Here is a 14,261-nt window from a genome sequence, read left to right on the forward strand (position 1 = left end):
AGCAGCCTCCCCCCACCCCCCCCCGCCTGCCACATACACACACACACACACACACACACACACACAAACAGCAAAGAGTGCATGACTCTGACTCACTCAGCTCTGCACACAAGAGCCCATGAGGTGGGATGGTTCTGTGAGCCTAAGCCCAGTGCTGAGTCACTGCTGGATCAAAGTGGCCACATGACACGAGGTCCAGTCCACCATCACTCTCACACTGACCTGGAGGCCAGCCCCTTCCTGTTCCAAGTGCTGGAGGCTCTGAGCAGAGACAGGCCCAGCTGATTAAGGACTTGGTGCTCAGACATCACCTTTGTTTGTGGCCACCTGAGGCCAGCAGGGGTGGTCTTCACTCTGAGCAGAAGCACGAGAGTGATGAGAAATGATGAGAGGGGGCTGCACCCACAGCTGAGGTGCAGCGATGTCCGCAGTCTGGTGGCAACTCTGCAATGAAATACAATCACACTTGGCTCAGTGGAGACTCCTAGAAACCCTCAGAGAGCCTGTGAGCCACAGAATGCTGTGTACCCATGTCTACAGCAGCATCAGTCCCCACGGCTGAGAGGTGGAAATGGCCCAAAGGCTGTCTGTCAGCCATGACGAGCTCAGGAAGGCGGCTCCTGCAGGATGAAGGAAAGACTTGCACTCCCACTTACCTGCTGTGCAGACCTGGAAGGCCAGCTCTTTAAAGAGGCTGCCCGGGGTTAGATGTGGACAGCTCAGAACATGCCTCGGCCATGGCCCTCCTGGGTGTCAAAGGGAAGCCCAGTTGTACAAGATCAATCAGTGTCTGGATCTGGTCTTGGAGCCGACTGGGGGCCATGGAGGTAGGGCGGGTGCCTGGGGCTTATCAGGCTGTCAGTGGAGGAGGGGTCCTGGCAACAATGGCCACACAGACTTCTGACAGCAGCTGGGCCCTGTGGCCTGCACTAGAAGGCCTGCACCCATGTTTAGGTTTGCAGTGAACCCAGGACACCCAGCCCTCAAGCTGGCTCAGCCTGGGGAGAGACACCAGGGGATCTCCAGGGACTCAGAGCTATGGGCCCTCCTTGTCCTGTCTTCAGTCTTTCCAGAGTCCAGCTCCCATCCCATACACAGAGGCCTAGCACATGTCTTCTTGGGGTCTAGAGTGCTTCAGTCTACAAAGTGATACCCAGCTACTGTCATTGACTGTCACCCCAGTCTGATAGCAGAGGTCTAGGAAAGTCCACTGTGGGCAGAAAGCTTGGAAGGGACTTGTGGTTCTCAGCTCAAGTTCCTTGATGTGGGAGTTGTTACCACAGCTAAGCCCTGTAAGGCCTGCAGGTCATTCCTGGCCAGGCTGCAATGATTGGTTGGCCTGTGGGGAGGTCACACCTGGAAAGTAGCGATCCCTCTACCTATGTGGAAAGGGAAGAACTAAGATGGAGGATCTGCTCCAGGTCTCTGTTTGCCCCAAGTTTCAACATCAGCAAAATATTTGTCCTGTGACTCTTGAGTGGAAATACATTTCCAGGGAATGTAAACACATGGAGACTTAGAGGCTCCTGTGTGCTGGGGTGGAGGGGGGCCGGGGGAGGTCTCATTGTAAGTGCAAGATTATTCTTTCCAGGGGTCTTCTGTATGCTGTCCCAGCAGCCAAGCTGAGGGGATATCCTGTCCTCTGAGGGCTTTCTCTCATTGCCCCGGCAACAGTCCTGCAGAGGTGGAAGGGGAGCCACTGACCGTCTCCTGAAGGAGGACCCAGACTCCTAGTTGTTAGCGATGCCTTGATCCTAGCTCTGCCCAGCCTCGCTATGCTGCCAGGTTAGACATGGCCCCTGGAACCTTTGGACTCAGTGATGAACTGTCTTCCCCCTTTGTCACCATCTGCCTTGGGCCCTCTGGCCCAGTCCCAGAGCCACCTCTGTGCGTGGAGCCAGGGGCCACTTCCTGGCCTCCGCAGACCTGTATATGGGACCCTGTCACCTGGAGTAAGCTGCTCTAGAACCTGCTTCATAGAACAGACTGCATCAGAGAAGCCACCTATGACTGCTGCAGGTGGCCATTTGACCCCAGACACCAGTGACACTGTCATTCCCTCCCTCCCCCCACCCACCCACACTTCCGCTCCACCCTGCCCACCAGGCTGGAAAAGCCCTGACCTAGTAGCCTGTCCTCTTCCCAGTCCTCTAGGTGTGGCGGGGACCCCTGCTGTCCTCAGCAAGGCCCAGCCCAACTCCACTGAGCTGAGTCTGAGCAGAGGTTATCTGGGTCCCTCCTGATGCTGGCACAGGCTGTGGGCCCCTGTCTCTACCAGGAATGCAAGAGCCGCCGCCCCTGCCCACCCAGGTGGAGGAATGCAGTGGGCCTCTTTCTGGAATTCCCCCAGGCCTGGCACCACTGGGAGCCTGCTGAGCTCTGTCTCTGTGCATAGTGGCACCAGCATTCTCGGCCTGTCTTACGGCGGGAGGGACAAGACTAGCTCAGGTCTGCGCACGTGCAAGCAGAGTCCACTTCTCCAAGAGGCCTTCCTCACCGCGCCAGCCATGGAGCTCCTTTTTGGAACTCTCTCCCTTAAAACCCTCCAACCACCCACTGCCGGGCTATGGTTTCAACCCAATAATAAATGTGACCCCAAATGCAGGGTGCCCTGAGTTTCATCCCCAGCATCCCTAGATGAAAACAAAACCTGTCCAGTAGGCATTGTTGACTGTTTGGGTTGGTCAGAGGTCCCTAGTGCCTGTGCCCTGTGGCTATGAGCAGCCACCATGGCCTCTACAAAAGAGCCCTTGTACTTGTCCCTAGTTGTGAGAACCACAAATGTCTCCCATATTGCCACTTGTCCTGTGGGAAACCTCTGTGGCTCTCTTGAGCTGCCACCTGGCTCTCTTGAACCGCCCAGGCCCAGCAGGGGCTGCCCAGAGCCCAGGCCCAGCAGGGGCTGCCCAGAGCCCAGGCCCAGCAGGGGCTGCCCGGAGCCCAGGCCTGACAGAGGGTGAAGAAGGAGTGAGGCTAGAGGCTCAACTCAAGCACAACCCAGTTTCTTCTTGGCTGGGCCTGGGCCAGGGCAGGGCAGGGGGTATCCAGGCTTCATTATACAGTGAAGAACACTGCCCAGGGGCTTTGTGGCCATGAGGTTTTCACAAAGGGAGTAGGCAAAGTGCCTACAAGAAACAGCAGACCAAGGAGGAACATAAGGTGATGGAGACACTGGGAGCAAGGTGGGTGTTCAGATGGTGCGGTGCACAGGCCTTGGCTCCAGCAGCATAGCCAGGTCATACCGCAGTGGCTAGCCAGAAGCAGAGCTCATCCAGGGCCCTGCTTTCCTACACAGCCCCACCCTCAGGGACTGACACTCAAGAGGCTAGGCGGAAAGCTTGGTCTACCGTTACCAAGGACTCAGGACAGCCTTCAGCCCTGCTGAGCTGCCTGCCTTCTCCGCTGCAGGCTGCTCAGGAGGGCACAGCACAGGAAAGGTCTGAGTCTTCCTGCAGGGCCTTGACTCTCTGGCAGCTTTTCCTTGGGTTCTAAGAACATTCCAGAGAGATCTGTAAAGCTGGTGGGGCAAAAGCCTCCAGGAGCTATGGCGCCAGGCTGAGAGAGACAAGCCCAGACAACTCACCTGGGCAGGAATTTGGATTGTCTCTTTCCACCAGCAGACCTTGGCCTCAGGCTTGTTTTGGCAGCTACCAACACACCTGGATGACAGTTACTCTTTGATGGAATGGGCCCTGGGAAGGCGAGTGCCTCCCCCTGCAGTCCACCCAGGTTCTCAGTCACTGGCAGACAAGGTCCCTGAATTCCGAATCGCCTGGTTAACACTGCTCTAGGCTGAGCAGTGCCTTGCCTGGGCCCTCAGGGACCAGCTTCTGACTCTGTAGGACCGAATTCCTCCCACTCAGCTTTGTTATCCTGGTTTGTAAAATGGGATCTAACTCTGTATTTTCTCAGAACTGTAAGAAAAGAATATTCTCAGTGTGGCACAATGACACACAAGGAAAAAGTGAGGCACTTTTTGCAGTGAGGGTGTGCCACAAGTCACCTGGCTGGCGAGCACCCTGGGGCAGGGAGCTCACGTTTCGGTGCTAAGGCAGATCGTGTGACTGTGTCTCATTCATTGGTAGGAGCTTGAGCTCACAATCTAACTCAACTCGCTAATTCACGATGGGTGCAGGGGGCGTGGAAGAAACAGGCAAGTACAGGAAAGTTCACAAGTCGGGAGTGTTTATGTATCATTAGCCCTTGGATGTCTAGCCACCTTTCACAGAAACAAAACAACAAAAACACGGCACTGGAGAGATGGCTCAGCAGTTAAGAGCACCAGTTGCTCTTCTAGAGGACCAGGGTTCGATTCCCAGCACCCATATGATGACTCACAACTGTCTGTAACTCTGTTCCCAGGGGATCCGATGCCTTCTTCTGGCCTCTGCAGGCTCTTCATGCACTTGTATATACACACAGACGAAACACCTATACACATAAAATAAATAAAGGTTAAAAAAGAAAAGAAAAGAACAGAAACAAAACGTTTCTCTTGGAACCTTTACAGAACTCTCCCAGGTGTCAGGCTAGGGTCAAGACACCATGTAGGTCTACACGCCCAGAATACTGTTGTTAGAGACAAGACAAACCAAGAAATCACCACTCAAATTAACATGTTTTGGAGCCCAGCATGTTGGCACACACCTTTAATCTCAGCACTTGGGAGGTAGAAGGCAGATCTATGAGTCCAAGGAAGTGTCTGGTCTACAGAGCAAGTTCCAGGACAGCCAGGGCTGCTACACAAAGAAAGCCTGTCTCAAAAACCAAACTAAAAGTCGGGTGTGGTGGCACACGCCCTTAAATCCAGTGCTCAGGAGGCAGAGGCAGGCAGAACTCTGTGAATTCAAGGCCAGCCTGATCTACAAAGTGAGTTCCAGGACAGCCAGTGTTGTTACGCAGACAAACCAACAGTCAATCAATAACTAAAATAAAGGTGGTTTGACAAAGCAGAACTTTCCTTCTGCACAGAAGGGTGCAGAGCTGCCCAAAGCCGGAAACCAGGCACAGCCCCAAACGGTGTCAGCCTTTTGTGTCTAACTCAAGGGGGGCTTGGCTGCTCCTCACTGGCTGAGTCAGTCTCAAAATTTACACCTGACTGGCCAGTTTGAAAAGCAACAACAAAGGAAATAAAAGGGGAGAGAGAGAGAAAGGATGGGCTGTAGAATGCTTTTTAAATTATTGTTTTATGTGTATAGGTGTTTTGCCTGTATGTATGTCTGTGAACCATATGCATGCCTGGTGTCCATGGCTGCCAGAAGAGGTCCTTAAACCCTATGGAACTGGAATTATAGACCATTGGTAGCCACCATGTGGGTGCTAAGAACCAAACCCAGGTCCTCCGGAAGAGCAGCCAGTGCTTTTAACTGCTGAGCCATCTCTCCAGCCTGAAGGGTAAATTTTAACAGATAACCATTCCAGGAAGTTGTGGCAATGAGTCAGGGTGTCAGACATATGGACATTCCAAGAAGCAGATTACATCTGGCTAAACAAACACACAGTCCTTAACAGAGTAGCAAAAGAGGAGGACCTGAGAGGAAACAGGCATATGACTACTAAACTTGTTTGATAAAAAAGATTAAATCTCTCACAACCCCCACCCCGGTTTTGTTATATATTTGCTTCTTCAAATTTTGTTACGAGGCACTGGACCTCTCTCCCCTGGGCATCTAACAGAAAGGGCTGTATGGGTGCTGAGCGGCAGCTTTTCGGCACTACCTGTTTCCCTTAGCCGTGGGACTAGACCTCAAACAAGGTTGTCTACAACAACCTGCTGGAATCATGACTCCAACTATTATAATTATGGATGTTAAAGCTGAGGTCATTGTTCCATTTTCCAAACCATTGTTCCATTAAGTTGGTAAAGAGGTTGTCTATTCCTAAATTTTTGGCTCCTTTATTAGGGAGAACATCAAGACTTGGAGATCCCTGATAACAGTCCCACGTGGAGCAACATTGTTTGGAATGAATGCACAGCACTGTCCTCTTCACATACACAGACTCCACCTTTTTCAGCTAAAATCATGTTAATTGCCAATCTATTTTCCCAATCCATTTTTATAGGGTCAGTAGTTCAGCTGTGTCTTTGAAAGCACCTCCAGTATAGTTAAGCTATCTTTTTTTAAATTATAATAGCCTAGTTTCTATAGTCCACAGTTTTTGGGAAGGAGGGGAAAGTTTTATTTGGCTTACTGGTTATAGTCCATCATCAGGGAAACCAAGGCAGGAACTCAGGCAGGAACCTGGAGGCAGGAACAGAAGCAGAGACCTTGGAGGAAAAAAATTTGGAACTCTTTACGAATTGTGTGTCATCCTTGCTCAGGGGCCATACTAATCTTCTCCATATCATTCCAATTTTAATATATATGCTGAAGCAAACACTACAATCTACATTTTTTTTTTTTTCCGAAACAGGGTTTCTCTATGTAGTTTTGGTGCCTGTCCTGAATCTTGCTCTGTAGACCAGGCTGGCCTCAAACTCACAGAGATCCACCTGGCTCTTCCTCTTGAGTGCTGGGATTAAAAGCGTGTACCACCGTCACCCGGCTTACAATCTACATTTTTATTAACTATTGACCACCAGAACAAGGCTGACTTGAAACTGGTTGCTATTTGGTTTCAATGTTAATTAATTAAAATAATTAATTTGGGCTCCCTGGGACACTTCCATACCATCTATATAAATATGGGGTCTCCTGGACTTAACAGCTCCCTCTTCTTGCAAGAGGGGCCTTAAGGCAGGTGGGAACACTAAATACCACACTGAAAGAGGTGACCAGTTGGACTAAAACACAAGTCACTCTGGTAGGACTTCAAATAAGGGTCCTCCATAATGTCACCAGATATCTGATGGTGTGACTACCAGAGCTGACTGGTCATCTCTTTAAAAGACCGACCTTCACAGCACCCCATTACATCGCCCACTGGAGTTAATTGCTCTTCCCAACTAGAGAGGCATGAAATGCAATTACTCTGGGGGTGGGAGCTTTATGGTAGCCAGGGCCCCATGACTTTGATGGGGGAAACAGCAGGATCAGGTGCGACAGGACACATCGCTTCAGGCCCCTCAGTCTTGGAGGAGCAACATCATACAATGCACAAGAGTGAGGCTATTTGAGTCTTGGGTCATCCAGCTACACACACATAATAACCATTCTTATCAAGTGTATAGACTATTTTATCCATTCTAACCAGGCATTTGTGTCTCTGCATCCTGTCTCAGTGCTAAAGGTCTGTCTTAAGTCTTTGGCTTCCATTATGGTTAACTTGGGGTATTGGTCCTTAGGAGAATTTTTGGGTGTACGTGATGGAAATTTTGCTTTTGTTTATAATTTATAGGCCATTTATAATTAAGAATAAGCCTCTGTGAGTGATTTATTTGGGAGCTGGGTGGTGGGGCCCTCCAAAAGAGCAAAACCAAACAACAACACATGTCCTTATTATCCCCTTGTTCAAGTCCAAACCTATCTCAAACCTACCTTTTGTCTCTGGGCTTTTCCATTTCTATTCCTGTATTTCTTTGTTTCTTACTCCATGGCTTGCTGTGTAGCTGGTCCCTGGAGTCCTCCTCCTCCTCTGACTACTTCTTCTTTCCTAGATTTCTCCTTCTATTAATTCTTTCTGCCTGCTAGTCCCACCTATCCTTACTCCTGCCTTGCTATTGGATGTTCAACTCTTTTTTCTTATTTATTTATTTTCATATTTATTTATTTATTTTTCTATTATCAGCTTGATACAGTATAAATTCTTATCTTAATAGTGAAATGTTTCATTGATGCTTTCCTGATAATCTGATAACTGAGTGAAACTAAAACTTATTATAAGCCACAGTCATCCTAGGGTCCCTCTGCTATATAGCCTCCCTGGTTCTGTGGGTTGCAGTCTGATTGATCTTTGTTTTATATCTAGTATCCACTTATAAGTGAGTACACACCATGTTTGTCCTTCTGGATTTGGGTTACCATCAGCTCTTTCTTAGACCATCAGGTGTTTTAGACAGGCACAGTAACACAGCTTCACAGAGTTAAACAAATGCAACAATAAACATATTTTACATATATATACAGTGTTCTGCCTGCACGTGTCCCTGCATGCCAGAAGAGGGCACCAGATCTCATTATAAGTGGTTGTGAGCCACCATGTGGTTGCTGGGAATTGAACTCAGGACCTCTGAGAGAGCACTCAGTGCTCTTAACCGCTGAGCCATCTCTCCAGCCCTCCTTTTTGGTTTTCAAAGCATTTACAGAGGGTGGGTTGTAAGTCCATCTCTAATACAGAGTGTTCCACCAAATGTCACTTTAATCATTATGAGCTCTTTAAAGCACTGTATTTAATCTTGATTTCCTCAGCTCTGAAGGGGCAAAGTGCTTATCCATCCCCAAGAGCTGCCTTTGGCTTTGCATATTCCCACAGGGTATAACCAAGCATGCATCAAATTGGATAGAGATAAGTATGTCTGGCTGCGGTTACATTATTATTAAAAATTCTATTAGTTGCCTGCATAGGAAACAAAAGTCTCATTAAAGTCTTTTAAAAGTGAGCCCATGACAATCAAGTTAATAGTTTTGCCTTTTGAAATATCCTGAGTTTAAAATAGCACCGGGGAATTAAGGCAGCAGGAGAGGATGAGGAACACAAAACCTACATTATGATGGCACACATGACACATATGTGTACATGGCAGCAGGTGGAGAACGCTGGGACTAAAGTGTAGGGTGGCTTGGTAAGGGTGTTGTCTGTTTCTTGAGGCTTGGTTTTAAAGACTAGTCTGGTACTTCCTGCATGTTCAAATGAGTTTGATCAGATTCAGTGGACATCTCCTTAATTACAAGTGACTTCTTCATCTGAATGTATGTGTCCAGTCCCTTGTGTAGTACGTGGCCTTTCAGTAGAGAGTGGGACTTGGTTGGGTCCTTCCCAGATGGTTTTGACTTCCTTCTCTCCAGAACTTGATTAGGACATAGTTGTCCGGCTCATGTTTCTGGGAAGTAAACTTGAGCAGTGGTGCCTGGGCTAATAGCCTCTGCTACCCAAGGGGGCAGAGCAGAAAACACCCCAAGTTCATAGTCCACAAGGAACCAGTCCTTGGCTTTGCAGGATGGGAACCTCCAGTAGGATTCAGTAGGGTAAATGGTAGAGCATCTCATATGGTGGTAGTTCTGTGTCCCTTCAAGGGGCAGCCCTGAGTTTTAGGGGGCAATGGGGAGACATTTTGTCAGGGTTATTTTGTTTCAAGTATTAATTTGGCCAAATGTCTTTTTAGAATTTGATTCATCCTTTCTCCTTTTGGTGGCTTGAAGAAGGATGGCCCCATAGGCCCATTTATTTGAATGTTTAGTGTAACTGGACGTTTCCATGTCCCAACCACCCAGTCCCAAATAACCAACTCAGAGGCTGAGTATGAATTATAAATATTTGGCAAATAGCTCAGGCTTATTACTAATTAGCTCTTACATTTTAAGTTAACCCATGTTTTTATTTAAGCTTTGCCACATGGGGGTACCTTTATTAGCATGGCATGTTCATCTCCTGTTCCCTCTACATCTGGTTAGTGACTCCTGACTCTGCCCTTCTCCTTCCCATCATCCTTAGTTTGGTCACCCTGCCTACACTTCCTGCCTGGCAACTGGTCAATCAATGTTTTATTAAACCAATTTGAGTGACAAATCTTTACAGTGTACAAGAGGATCATTCCACAGCAGTTTAGTTATCAGAGTGGCAATATTTGAGAAGGATTAGGAGGTGTGGCTTTGTTAGCCAAAAAACTGTGTCACTGGGGGTGGGCTTGGAGGTTTCAAAAGCCCACACCAGGTCCAGTGATGCTCTGTCTGCCTACAGATGAAGATGTAGCTCTCAGCTACCACTCCAGTACTATGCATGCTGCCATGCTTGCTGTGGGATGTCTTTCTGTATGCTGTGAATATGTGTTGCTCTGATTGGTTGATAAAGTTGCATTGGCCTATGGCAGGGCAGAATGGAGCCAGGCAGGAAAATCCAAGAGAGATATTGGGAGGAGAGAGGAAAGGAAGAAGATGCTGCGAGCCACCAGGAGGAGAAGCAAGAGGAAAAATCCTGGTAAGCCACAACCATGTGGCAACTTATAGATGAATAGAAATGGGTTAATTTAAGATATAAGAGCTATAGCCGGGTGGTGGTGGTGGTGGGAGTGGCTCACACCTTTAATTCCAGCACTCGGGAGGCAGAGGCAGGTGGATCTCTGTGAGTTCGAGGCCAGCGTGGGCTACAGAATGAGTTCCAAGACAGGCTCCAAAGCTACACAGAGAAACCCTGTCTCGAAAAACCAAAAAAAAAAAAAAAAAAAAAAAAAAAAAAAAAAAAAAAAAAAAGATATAAGAGCTAGCTAGGGAGAAGCTTGAGCCATAGGACATCCAGTTCATAATTGATATAAGCCTCTGTGTGTTTACTTGGGTCTGAGTGGCTGCAGGACCAGGCAGTACACAGGAAAACTTCCAGCTACACATGCTCCCTGTCATGATAATAATAGACTAAACCTCTGAAACTGTAAGCATGCCCCCAATTAAATGCTTTCTCATGTAAGAATTGTCAGGCTGGAGAGATGGCTCAGTGGTTAAGAGCACTGACTGCTCTTCCAGAGGACCTGAGTTCAGTTCCCAGCACCCACATAGCAGCTCAAAACTGTCTGTAATGCCAGTTCCAGGGGACCCAAAACCCATGGCAAAATACTAGTGCACATAAAATAAAATAAATAAAAAAACTACAAAAAAAAAGTTAAAAAAAAAAAAAGAATTGTCTTGGTCATGGTGTCTCTTCACAGCGACAGAACAGTGACGAAGACACTCCTCCCCCAGAGGAGAGGAGGGTGCCAGAGGATGTGACAGTCTGGTTGTCTTCTGACAGTGGCTGCAGTGGAATGGCCCCCTTGTCCAGCTGATTATTCCAAATCTAGGGATGTTACTTTCTAAAAGTGTTTTGATTACTTAGGAGTAGCCCCAGGTAAGGTAGATGTATAGCCTCTTTCTAGTGAGTTAAGTGATTAACTATTACAGGTAATACTTTAAGTGGCCAACTTCCACCATTTCCATAAAGTCAACCTGCATACTCTGAACAGGCCTCAGCTCTGGGTTCCTCCCTCCGGAAGGTTGTGGTCTCAAAGCTTGCTTATTTATGTTAGAACAAGTAAGGCATCCTTGGACTTGTTTAGGTATGGTGTAAAGGTCCATGTACCCATAAATTCTTTTTTCTGGGGGGGGGGGAGTGTTTCAAGACAGGGTTTCTCTGTGTAGCTTTGCGCCTTTCCTGGAACTCACTCTGTAGACCAGGCTGGCCTCGAACTCACAAAGATCTGCCTGGCTCTGCCTCCTGAGTGCTGGGATTAAAGGCGTGCACCACCACTGCCCAGCAAATTCTTTTTTTTTTTTTAACTATTTATTTATAATGTACATGAGTGCTCTATCTGCATGTACACCTGTATGCCAGAAGAGAGCATCAGATCCCAATATAGATGGTTGTGAGCCACCTTGTGGTTGCTGGGAATTGAACTCAGGACCTCTGGAAGAGCAGCCAGTGCTCCTAACTGCTGAGTCATCTCTCAGACTCTGTACCCATAAATTCTAAGGTAGCATCATTACACATCACTCGGGGGTCCCAATGACTGCCCAAATGTACATGATGTAATAATTCATACATATGGGGCTCTTAGCATTTTCTGTCTGTCTTGTAAAAGCCATTTCCCATCTTTTCTTTTTTTAATGATTTGTTTTTAAATTATAAGCCCATGAAAGCCAGAAGTTTTTGGTCAGCTGGAGTTTCAGGCAGCTGTGAGTGTTGGGAACTGAGCTTGTGCCCTCTGCAAGAGCAGTAAGTGCTCTTAGCCACTGAGCATCTCTATAGCACCCCTCCCCTGTCCTCGTCTTTGGAGGCCTGGCTATGTTGTTTTCCTTGGGAGGAATAGCAGGGCAGAGAACTTGGGATAGGAGGTGGAGTGGAGGTGAGACAGAAGGGGAAATGTCTGCTAAGTGGCCTTTTTAGCAAATTCAGATTGTCCCCTGTTAGACTGTCCCCCTTGATGTCAGTAATATGTCCCCCTTGGAGCCCAGGGACATGTCTTGCTGCAATCTCTTCAGGCAGCATGAAGATATCTAGAATCTAAGTGTTGGATTCCCGAGGACAAGGCATTGCTCCTGTAGATTATACCCTGTTCAGCCCAGATCTCACCAAATGTGTGCGGCACAAAAGGCATATTTAGAACCAACCGGAGTCTCTGGCTGCTTCCTGCACTTCAAGGAATTTCAAAGCCCAGTTTAAAGCACACACAGTTCACAGATCTGGGCTGACCAGTTATTTGTACTCTCCCTGATTTTATCATGCTATATTAGTCAACACTCCCTATCTGTTGTAGCAGCACATGAGTGTCTTCCTTTCAAATCATTCTGGAGGACCATCGATAAAGAACCTAAGTCCAAATATATATATTTCTCTTTCTTTCTTTCTTTCTTTCTTTCTTTCTTTCTTTCTTTCTTTCTTTCTTTCTTTCTTTCTTTCTCTCTCTCTCTCTCTCTCTCTCTCTCTCTCTCTCTCTCTCTCCTCCCTCCCTCCCTCCCTCCTCTCTCTCTCTCTCTCTCTCCCCCTCCCTCCCTCCCTCCCTCCCTCCCTCCCTCTCTCTCTCTTTCTTTTTTTTTTCTTTCTGAGACAGGGTTTCTCGGTGTAGTTTTGGTGCCTGTCCTGGATCTCGCTCTGTTAGACCAGGATGGCCTCGAACTCACAGAGATCTGCCTGGCTCTGCTTCCTGAGAGCTGGGATTAAGGGTGTGTACCACCACCACCACCACCACCCGGCTCATATATTTCTTTATTTACTTCTATTGTACAAGTGTTTTGCCTTGCATGGATTTTTGTTCACCACATGTGTGTGCTAGGACCCCATGGAGGTCAGAAGAAGGCATCAGATCTGCTGGAACAGGAGTTACAGGTGACTGAGTCATTGTGGAGTGCTGGGAATTGAACTTGGGTCCTCTGAGAGAGCAGCCAGTGCTCTCAATCACTGAACCATCTCTCCAGCCTGCCCCCAAGTCCAGTATTAAAATGAATTTCCGCCGGGCGGTGGTGGCGCACGCCTTTAATCCCAGCACTCGGGAGGCAGAGCCAGGTGGATCTCTGTGAGTTCGAGGCCAGCCTGAACTACCAAGTGAGTCCCAGGAAAGGCGCAAAGCTACACAGAGAAACCCTGTCTCGAAAAACCAAAAAAAAAAAAAAAAAAAAAAAAAAAAAAAATTTCCCTGAAGTCAAATAGGACCTCAGCTTGGTAGTCTATGCTGTCCAAACAAGGGTGCTTAATTTCCTTTATAGTCTTCTGATAGACAACAGAAAATTGGTCTGTATCCAAGGACTCATCAGAGTCAGGTCATCGCTCTCTAGAAGATCTGAGAGTCTGTGAGCCATCCCCCCACCCTTTGCTATGAGACAGCCCATATTTTATTTTCCTTTTATTTTATTTTACAATACCATTCAGTTCTACATATCAGCCACGGGTTCCCCTGTTCTCCCCCCTCCCAGCCCCTCCCTTTACCCCCAGCCCACCCCCCATTCCCACCTCCTCCAGGGCAAATCCTCCCCCAAGGACTGAGATCAACCTGGTAGACTCAGTCCAGGCAGGTCCAGTCCCCTCCTCCCAGCCTGAGCCAAGTGTCCCTGCATAAGCTCCAGGTTTCAAGCAGCCAACTCATGCAATGAGCACAGGACTTGGTCCCATTGCCTAGTTGCCTCCCAAACTGATCAAGCCAATCAACTGTCTCACCTATTCAGAGGGCCTGATCCAGCTGGGGGCCCCTCAGCCATTGGTTCATAGTTCATGTGTTTCCATTCGTTTGGACAGCCCATATTTTGGCCAGGAGTGCTGACAAGTAATCTTCCCTCAAAGGCTGGTTTCTTACTTTCTTTTTTTTTTTTTCTTTTTTTGGTTTTTTTGAGACAGGGTTTCTCTGTGTAGCTTTGCGCCTTTCCTGGAACTCGCTTTGTAGCCCAGGCTGGCCTCGAACTCACAGAGATCCTCCTGCCTCTGCCTCCCGAGTGCTGGGATTAAAGGTGTGTACCACCACCGCCCGGCTCTTACTTTTTTTTGTTCAAAGAATAGAGGCACCTGGGGATGGTGGCGAACACCTTTAATCCCAGCACTCGGGAGGCAGGGCCAGGCGGATCTCTGTGAGTTTGAGGCCAGCCTGGGCTACAAAGCGAGATCCAGGACAGGCACCAAAACTTACACAGAGAAACCCTGTCTTGAAAAAT

General features: G+C 48.0%; 1 non-coding gene across 1 annotated transcript; it reads right to left on the bottom strand.

The window, feature by feature from the left end:
- Positions 1-6,277: 6,277 nt before the first annotated feature.
- LOC114704232 lies at positions 6,278-6,381 on the bottom strand. Its single transcript, XR_003736242.1, has one exon. It is a non-coding gene; the product is annotated as a U6 spliceosomal RNA (small nuclear RNA).
- Between the last annotated feature and the right edge of the window lie 7,880 nt (positions 6,382-14,261).

Source organism: Peromyscus leucopus, chromosome 4 (assembly GCF_004664715.2).
Source record: "Peromyscus leucopus breed LL Stock chromosome 4, UCI_PerLeu_2.1, whole genome shotgun sequence".
In the NCBI taxonomy this organism is placed as follows: Eukaryota; Metazoa; Chordata; class Mammalia; order Rodentia; family Cricetidae; genus Peromyscus; species Peromyscus leucopus.